Raw genomic sequence first — 10,165 nt, 5'->3', positions numbered from 1 at the left:
CAAACTTATAGTTGCCTTTTTGTAGTAACAGAATAAGATTAAGTTACATTTTTATTTAACATAGATTAAGTGTTAATAGAATTAAGAATAGTCCAGTTTTATTATGTTTAGGCTTGAATGTTTTTAAGTTAAGTTTTATAACTTGGATATTCTTTTAAGGTTAAGTTTTGTTATTTCCTTTTGTTATAATTAATTTTTAGCAAGTTTAAATATTGTTTAATTTAAATTGTTTTATGTTTTATTGGAGACACTTGTTTAAATTGCAAAGTATAGTTATTATCCTAGAGAGAGGAAGACAGCTACAACTGAAACAGCTGTGACAGAACGCAGATGAACACCTGCTTGTGAATAGAAGTGAATGCAGTCTGTGACACCCTTGACTTCATCGGGAGTTCTATTGTTTGTTGTAATCTCTGCAGTTTTTGTTTGTTATAGCTTTCTTATTTTTCAGTGTTTCCAGAATTTTAAGAAGATGTATCATTGCTGAGGATCAGCTGCCATGGGAGAGGCTTCAGATTAAACCAACTGCTGCATGGTTTAATTGGTCTGGTACCTAAGGCTTCTGATCATTTGCTTTGTACAAATACATTTCAACAGTTTGCTGTGCTGTAAGCATCTCATAGCTGCTACTATTGAGAACCTTGTTCTAGAAATATGTTAAGAGGCATCTTTCCAGTTTAAAGCCAGGCCCTCGCCAAGCCTTGACTTTACCTGGACAGAATGTTTGCCAACAGATCCAGATGTTTTCTGTACCAAATCAGTATCTGAGTCACTTTTTGACTCAGCAATTTGACCCTGTTAATATGACAGCTGGATCAATTTTGAGGTGGGCTTGGAGAATCATTTCCGGAGGTGGTTATCCAGTCCTTCACTGATGATTTTTTGTTTCTGTTTGTTTGCAAACTATGGGATGCTGGTGCAGTGTTTTAGTAATTAATAGTAGTTTTATATTACATATGTTATTAATAATGTTTATAATTTGATTGATTTTTAACTGTTATAAGTTCTTAATCATTGTATACATGGTTTTGTGTTGATATTGATGTTTATAACAGAAGTACATCTCATTTTTATTAAAAAAAAAAACAAAACGGGGGGAATTGATGCCCTAAAAGCATTTGATTAGTGCAATATGTGTATTAGAAATTTGGACCACAATAATGAAATATTTACATCGAAGATTTTGAAAGATCATATAATCTAAATTTACAATTGGGTGCACCGCATCTAAGCCAAAATGACTCATTGCCTTCAAGGAGAGAAGTGTCTGTGTTTTGTTGACAGGTTCAAAAAGGTCACCTGTTCATCTGACCAGACTGTCTGCCTCTGAAAACATGAGATCCAGTGAACAGAGAAGTCACCACACAACCTTGGTACTCCAGACATGGATCAGAAGTGAACCTGTCAGGACACAGTTGTGTCTGAACACTACACAGACAGTTTGACAACAGAAATTTTATGTTGTTTTTATGATGTTGTGTCTCTACCAATTTTTCAGGTATCCTTTGTTTTAAGATTTAGAAGGATGTGAAGAACAATTTGAACATCAAAACCCTTAGTCACCGATCAGCTGCCAGCTGACATCACGGGAGCAGTGAACGTTCCAGGACTGAATCGTGTTAAATCATAGTCTGTTTGTGAGGGAAATTCTGCAGAAGATCTAAAAGAGTGTAGAGACTCCATCTAATTGTATATAAAGCAAATTGTAGTTGTGTGTTTACTCTTTCAGCAAATTGCTTTCACGCTTAGACTACGTATATACCAGAGCACATGTGTTAAAAGTAGTTAGATAATAGTTTAAGATAAAGAGTTTAACCTGTGTAGTAATTGTTATGTTAGAATAAAATATGTGTTCCCCCTACAAGAGCTAGTGTAAGCATCTTTGAAAGTTCATTTAACGTTACAGTTTTAGCTGTGAGTTAGCAAATATGATGTCATTTACATGGAACCAACTGCTTATGGTAATTGTGCTGTGTATAGTCCTGACCAACTGTCTGCTAACATCCAAAAGCGACAGAACATATGGGTCACTCTGGCACATTGAACTGGCCAAAGGTCAATGTGTTTGAGCCTAGCCACACCTGGAGATCCTTTTCGCACCTGTCTCATAGGAGTCCCTGAATGGGATCCTCCAGCATTTAAAGGTTTGATTAGTAATGAGACTCGACTGAATCAATTGGCAATGTTGTAAGAGTGCAATCGCACTGTTGGTTTCACATTAAGACAACTTGAAGCCTGCTGACAAGCAAAAATTATCAAAGTTCTTAATGTTACCATAGAGCCCCCAGAAGAATTGGATTTGTTAGGTTCCACCAATACCTCAGGTGGATGGATAATGTTTGAACCCCAAACAAAAAGCCATTCTAACAAAGTAATGCTGCAGTGGGCTTCAGTCAACCCTATAGCTGATTTCGTTACTACCACTGAAAGTAAAGCTTTTTATTCACGGTTCAATCTCACAGGACAATTACCAAAGTGATTACCTAGTTCCATATTCCTAATCTGTGGAGATAGAGCATGGAATGGAATTCCTGCTAATCCACATAGAGGACCCTGTTATCTTGGGAAACTAACTTTGTTTCTATCCAAGCTTGCATCCATTGCTGAATGTAGCTGGTAAAATAAAAAACATCAAACAGTCAAAGTGAAGCCTGAATGAATTAAGGCTCAACAACTCTAAAAAGGCTCTCTTGTTAGACTAAGAAAGAATTGAACTTAACATCCACAATGTTAAGTGAGCTTTCAGCCGATGTGAGTAGTGTACGTCATGCAGTATTACAAAATTGAGCTGCAATTGACTTTTTGCTCTTAGCACAAGGACATGGTTCTGAGGAGTTTGAAGGCATGTGCTGCTTGAATCTTACTGATCATTCAGCTTCCATCCATACGCAACTACAACAGCTACAGGATGGGTTACATGCCCTGAAAGAAGATAGTGACCCCATTGGAAGTTGGTTCGCCAGCTGGGGGTATCACTGGATGGTTGAGGTCTCTTGTGCTTGAAGTGGGACAGATTTTACTTATAGTGTTAATTGGGATGACAGTCTAAGTTGTATGTTATCTTGTCCTCATAAAAGTATAGAATGAGTCACATCCAAAGCCTGGTTTGCGCAAAAAGAGAAAGGGGGAATTGTTGCTATATTTTATATATTAGTAAACGCCTGTCTGCACAAACCAGTCTTTGAAATAAGTCGTGATATTAAAGGCTAAAGTCCTTGAAACCTTCCTGCAGAAGAGAGAGTAAAGCAAAACAATATCCTTGTGTGTAGGAGAAAAGATGTAAACCTGTGTGTTAGCCAATACTAACTTGCTTAGCCCGCGGACCCTGTAGAACCCTATAAAAGGTGCGCTAAAGATAGAAATAAACGGCGTTCACGTTTACTTCTATGAAGACTGGTGAATAGCTGGCCGTCTCTCAATACCAGTACGAGCTGGAGTCCAAGGCAGTGAAGTGGTACGCCACTATTGACACTGCCAATGCATTTTTCTCCATTCCCCTGGCAGCAGAATGCAGGCCTCAGTTTGCCTTCACGTGGAGGGGAGTGCAATACACCTGGAACCGACTGCCCCAGGGGTGGAAGCACAGCCCCACCATCTGCCATAAACTGATCCTGGCTGCCCTGGAAAAGGGTGAGGCTCCAGAACATCTGCAGTACATTGATGACATCATTGTGTGGGGGAACACAGCAGTGGAAGTATTTGAGAAAGGAGAAAAGATCATCCAGATTCTGCTAGAAGCCGGCTTTGCCATCAAGAAGAACAAAGTCAAAGGACCTGCCTGAGAGATCCAGTTCCTGGGGGTAAAGTGGCAAGATGGACGGCGTCAGATTCCCAATGAGGTCGTCAATAAGATCACTGCAATGTCTCCACCCACCAGCAAGAAGGAAACGCAAGCTTTCCTAGGTGCCATAAGTTTTTGGAGGATGCACATTCCTGAGTACAACCAGATCGTGAACCCTCTCTACCTGGTTACCCATAAAAAAGAATGATTTCCACTGGTGCCCTGAACAGCAACAAGCCTTTGCCCAAATCAAGCAGGAGATTGCTCATGCAGTAGCCCTTGGCCCAGTCAGAACAGGACCAGACGTGAAGAACGTGCTCTACTCTGCAGCCGGGAACAATGGCTTGTCCTGGAGCCTTTGGCAGAAAGTGCCTGGGGAGACTCGAGGCCGACCACTGGGATTCTGGAGCCGAAGCTACAGAGGGTCCGAAGCCAACTACACTCCCACGGAGAAGGAAATTTTAGCTGCCTATGAAGGAGTTCAAGCCACCTCAGAAGTGATTGGCACAGAAGCACAACTCCTCCTGGCACCCCAACTGCCAGTGCTGGGGTGGATGTTCAAAGCAAAGGTTCCCTCTATCCACCATGCCACCAATGCCACATGGAGTAAGTGGATTGCCCTCATCACGCAGCGCGCCCATACTGGAAACCCAAATTGCCCTGGGATTTTGGAGATAATTACAAACTGGCCAGAAGGTGAAAACTTTGGTCTCACTGATGAAGAGGAGCAGGAAGAAGTGACACGAGCTGAAGAAGCTCCACCGTACAACCAACTGCCAGCAGAAGAAACACGCTATGCTCTGTTCACTGATGGTTCCTGTCGCATTGTAGGGATGAACCGGAAGTGGAAAGCAGCTGTATGGAGCCCCACACGACAGGTCGCAGAGGCCACTGAAAGAGAGGGTGGATCAAGCCAACTTGCTGAACTCAAAGCTGTTCAACTGGCCCTGGACATTGCTGAAAGAGAGAAATGGCCAAAGCTCTACCTCTACACTGATTCATGGATGGTAGCCAATGCTCTGTGGGGATGGCTGGAAAGGTGGAAAACGGCCAATTGGCAGTGTAGGAGAAAACCAATCTGGGCTGCTGAGTGGAAGGACATCGCCACCAGGGTAGAGAAACTGTCTGTGAGAGTCCGTCATGTAGATGCCCATGTCCCCAAGAATAGAGCTAATGAAGAGCACCGAAACAATGAGCAGGTGGATCAGGCTGCAAAGATAGAAGTGTCAAAGATAGATTGGCAACACAAGGGAGACAATGGGACTCATTTCAAGAACAGCCTTATAAACACCTGGGCTAGGGAACATAGCATTGAGTGGGTGTACCATATCCCCTACCATGCACCCGCTGCTGGAAAAGTTGAACGGTGCAATGGCCTGCTTAAAACCAGCTTAAAGGCACTGGGTGGGGGAACTTTCAAGAACTGGGAGATTCATTTAGCAAAAGCCACATGGTTAGTGAACACCCGAGGTTCCACTAACCGAGCAGGCCCTGCCCAATCTGAGCCCTTTAGAACGACAGATGGAGATAAGGTTCCAGTGGTACATATGAGAGGTATGCTGGGAAAAACTGTTTGGGTTAATTCTGCCTCCAGCAAAGACAGTCCAATCCGTGGGGTTGTCTTTGCTCAGGGACCGGGTTGCACTTGGTGGGTGATGCAAAAGGATGAAGAGACCCGGTGCATACCTCAAGGGGACCTGGTTTTAGGGTGAACTACCCATGACACTGTACTTGTATCTGTATCTGCATGTATATATGTATATAGTTAAAGTAGTGTGTGTTTGTGTATAATTTAAAGGTTTAATATTTGATGTAACATTTTGGTATGGGAAAAAATTCGGGGTGGATAGTGTTGAGGGTTAGGTGTCCTTTTTTTGTTGTTCTGGCTTGCCCATGGAATTTTTACCCATTAGTTGCAGAGACAACCTAACTGTGGGTACTTAGTGGGTGCTCGACAAAGGACAAAGAGTGGCCGGGCCCAGGGGGGGAAGGGGGCAGGAAAGGAGGGTGGGGACAGTTTGGGTGGGCTTTCTTCGGCTTCGGGGAGAGACATTCTTTTTTTGGGGCGTGGAGCTGCTGCGGTAGAGAGAAGGGAATATCGCCATCACCCAGACGGAGCTGCTGCTTCTTCTCCTTTTTCCCCCTTCGTTGGTGGTCTCGCACCCCCTGTCCTGCCGGGACGTGTGGCAATGTCAGGCACCGCTGCGGAGCTGCTGATACACCTCATCCACCAGCCCAGGATCTCAGCTCATCCCTGCTGTTCCAGCTGAGTGTTCCTCAGAGCCCTGCAGGAGCACCGGCACTGACTGCCCGAGGGGTTTGTGAAAACAAAGCCTCTCCTCCATCCCGTCTCAGCCGAGAAGGCTGTCCCGGGGTCCCTGGTTCTGTTTTCTTGTTATTGCTGTAGTTATTGTTGTTTGTTTGCCTGGTTATGCTAGTAAAGAACTGTTATTCCTATCCCCAGGTCTCTGCCTGAAAGCCCCTTGATTTCAAAATTATAATAATTCGGAGGGAGGGGGTCTACATTCTTTCATCCCAAGGGAGGCTCCTGCCCTCCCTAGCAGACACCTGTCTTCTAGAACCAAGACACAGTTGTATAGACCACTCAAAGTGCTCACTGTCCCCGGGGGTGCAGGGAACCACAGACCACACTTGGGGGCATTTCCTATTTTTCTAAAAGACATCTTAGCATACATCTGAGAGGAATGACAGGTTTGTCTTTACAAACAAGCTGTGGGTCTGCTGATAAGATTAAACTAACACTGAGAGATAACAGAAACAATGGGATGGATTCCACTGAAGGATGAAAGAGGCATTGAGGAAGCACCACGAATTCCACAAGAGTTAAGAATTAAGAACGGATTATGCATGGGGGAGGGGGGGGGGGGGGGGGGGGGGGGGGGGGGGGGGGGGAGGTATTCCGGGTATCGGGCATTCCAAGAAGTCTGTACCTCTCAAGTACCTCAGCCTATGGGGAAAGAGAGAAGGGACAAGCGGCTGGGAATTAGGATAAAAAGGAGGCTGCGCCCTCCAAATATTTGAGACCCCAGGGGAATGCCCCATGGCCTCTCCCTTTATTCGAATAAAGTAAAAGGACTCCTTTGTCTCCTTTTTGGACATAAACCTCTGGTGTTTGTGGATTAATTTTCCTGACACATCTGATTTTGAGTCCTGAAGCCAGTGGTGCCAAACGCAAGCTTTGTATTGTATTTTCTTCCAGGAGTTGTGCAGCATAGAAATGTCTGCAACGGAAGTGGGGCTTTCAGCAAACAATGGAGAGCAACTTCTGTTGGTTCTGCGAAATGTCCTGAAAAGTTAGGGTCAGGCCTGCCCTGCCCAAAGCAGTCATTTGACTGGAGGGAGCAGCACCAAAAAGGCAGAGGCACCTTTGGGGTGGACTTATAACAAATAACAAGAAATAGTACTTGTAGCTACTGCAGCCTCTTCTGCGACCTCATAGCCCGCCCTCAGGGTCGCAGCACTATACAGAAAGATCCCTCCGCGGGCCAAGGTCGGATCCCTCCGCGCCCCGAGGGCAAGCAAACTCCCTGAGCCCCGGTAAGCACCAGCTCGACGAGGGCGGACCGGCTAAGGGGGCGGAGACAAATTAAAACGACAGACGAGACAGCCAATCGAGACGAGTGATCGGCCGGCGGCGATCTGTCGGCCCAATGGGAGCCGCGGAGGGCCTGTCCGAGTGGAGGAAGTGCGGGGACGGTACTGGGCGTTGTCTTTGCCTGACGAGAGTATTGGAATGCTGGGTTGTCCGGTCTAGTGGCGCCATTATTGTCTTCCTAAAGATCATCGGCAAAGCACTTCCCCGGTACCATTAGCGACGAGGAGGTAGCCGCGGCTTTGCTCTGTCCGCGGTTCTTCTTCCCTTCCCCCTCCTCCCTCTCCCTGAGCCCAGGACACCCGGTGCGCGGTACCCGGGTGAGCGTCATGGCGTGCGGCGGCGCTGCTGCTGCTGCGGGTGGGTGCAGGGACGCGGGACGGACGGGGCCTCTCTGGGTTGTGGCGCTCTCTACTGCACCATCCCCTAAGCTTGTTCTGTGCCGCACCCCCACCCCTCCGGCTGCCGCGGGCGTACTGGGTTGCTGGTGTTGTCCGGACTCGCCTCGCATCCCACCCCCACCGTGTCGTGTGCGCGCGTAGAGAAGGACCTCCGACAGTAGCGTACTTGGTGTCAGCCGCAGACGTTTTCTGCATGATATATCTTTGGCAGTGCGAGTCGTGCAGTCTGCTACCTCATATAGGATGATAGTTTTGAAAGTTTATTTTAGGCACACTCAGTCTCCTCGGGGATTCCTTGTGTGTGTGTGAACAGTGAATATCTGAGTAATGACCATAATGAGTTTGGTTTGCTTAGGAAAAATGCAGGTCTCGATATGTCTCGTAATAGTATCAAAAAGGTTTCACAGCTCTGCTGTGTTGGGCTTTGGTTCTGAACCCTAAACTGGACTAGACAAGGAATACCAGGTTTTTCTGGTTTCTCTTTTTAAGAAAACAATTGAGAAACGGGTCATCCTGCAGACTTCAAAAATTTCCCAGATCTTGTTTCTGTGGGGAAGTGAGACCGTGATAACAGCATGCTTGCAAAGTTCACGGGTGCTGGCAACGAGAGTGAGCTGCTTACAAGGGGGGGAAGGGAAACAATGCAGCCGTTGCCTTCACGATGTTAACTTTAAGTTAGTATCTCATATAATTTAGTTATTAAAATGCTGAAGGTTAACAGGGATGCCTTCTGCTTTTGAAGGTAGGGTTTGCATGTAATATAGAACAGACTCATCCTATGCACTTACAGGTTTACTGTCATTATGTGTTTGTTCGATACTTGAGCTCCCTGTCCTGTGGGAAATAAATGGCTACTGCTCTTCCACGTCACTAAACTCTTTGCTGATTCAGTTAAGTCATTTGTATCCTGCCTCTGCGAGAACCACATCCAATAGAAAAACTTGTTAGGATTAAAACATACTGGAGGTTGCTAATCAAAAGTAGTGGCTCATCTCTTGCCTCCATCATCTTGCATGCTGAATCCCATTTCTGGAATGGGCTCTGTAAATACACTGTATTTTGAGTATAGAAATCATTACTATCACACAAGAAAAATCAGTGTTCGGGCTTGTATTTGGGGTATCTGGTAATCTGCTTCTCTAGGAGTTCAGTGGGGCAGGTTGATTTGCTTAAGCTGTTACCTTTTTCTGAAACCAGTTGTGTTTCAACTGTTTACTCTTCCTCCAGTGACTCATGTTCCATGATCTTTCACCCCAAGCTGGGATGCTTTTCCTAGTCATGCCTAAGGAGCCAGTTACTGGGTTGTCTGAAGCAGAAGATTCTGGTGAATCTGTAAGTATTCTGGAAGCTTTCTTTATGCTAAACTGTACCTCTAGTTAGTTCATCATTACCTAGACTTTCTCATCTCCCCTTTCCCTCTTGATAGGACACAATAGTGTACTTTGTTTTGTGGCGCTATAATCTTTTGCCTCTAGCTTGTAATGAAGTTGAGCTTTTTGACTAAAAGCTGTAATAAAAAGCAGTGCTGGTCCCTGGGTATTTATTTCTGGTGCAAAATGCAGTGTTTTTTTGGAGTATGGTCTGGTGCCTATTGTCATGGTTTAGAGTAATAGTACTATTTCTAACATGGGGAAGAGGGCTTGGGGTTTTTGGCAGGTCAAGGGTAAGGAAGGACAAAGCTGGTTGACAAGTGCTGGATGCTTTGCTTTTAGGTATGAAAGTCAAATTCAAAGACATTGTCAACCCATGCAAAAGGCAGCCTAAAGTTTATTTTCTACCAGGATTGCTTATGTTGCCTGAAGACACAATAGGGGCTTTAACCTGGAGACAAAGTCAGCTTCTCTGTTTTGTAGCTTGTTGCTGTCTGTCTTAAAAAAATTGCCTAGCTTTTTTTTCCCCCTATAGTGTGCATAACTGGTCTTTGTAGCTTTGCTTGGAAAGTGTTGGTTGCAGGCAGTTGGACAGACATTAATTTGAAGTGCAAGAGTTGAATTGCTTAGGAATTTGTTAGCTGCTTTCTCTGGGTGGTTCTCTGCTCACTCCTTCCCTTCCTGTCCTCTCCCCTACTTGTATGTTCCTTTTTTCTTTCTATTTTACCTATTTATGAGTTTGTACTTCCTTCTCCAGCTTCTTGGGCATGTAATGATTGTTGGCGAGATGTGTGTTGCTCACCTGGGCCTGACCAATGGATTCCGGATGGTTGTGGATGAAGGGCCTGAGGGTGGGCAGCCTGTCTATCGCATACATCTACCCGTTCTGGGTGGCTGTCAGTTGGGCTGGCCACCTGGCTAAGGTTTTGGTACCACAGGAGTTGCTGCACATGTACAAATTGCTACTGAATGGATTTCGTCTATTGCCCGTCAATCTAGC

General features: G+C 45.3%; 1 long non-coding RNA gene across 1 annotated transcript; it reads left to right on the top strand.

Annotated features, from left to right (window-relative positions):
- The first annotated feature begins 7,528 nt into the window (after positions 1-7,528).
- LOC148183256 (uncharacterized) lies at positions 7,529-9,951 on the top strand. Its single transcript, XR_015773608.1, has 3 exons — positions 7,529-7,714; positions 9,023-9,127; positions 9,923-9,951. It is a non-coding gene; the product is annotated as an uncharacterized LOC148183256 (long non-coding RNA).
- The last annotated feature ends 214 nt before the right edge of the window (positions 9,952-10,165 follow it).

The sequence above is a fragment of the Pseudopodoces humilis genome, chromosome 12 (assembly GCF_049639895.1).
Source record: "Pseudopodoces humilis isolate 2021_Gansu_Grassland_sample_001 chromosome 12, ASM4963989v1, whole genome shotgun sequence".
In the NCBI taxonomy this organism is placed as follows: domain Eukaryota; kingdom Metazoa; phylum Chordata; class Aves; order Passeriformes; family Paridae; genus Pseudopodoces; species Pseudopodoces humilis.
Note: the sequence above shows the minus strand (reverse complement) of the source record. Positions and strands in the feature narration are given on the sequence as shown.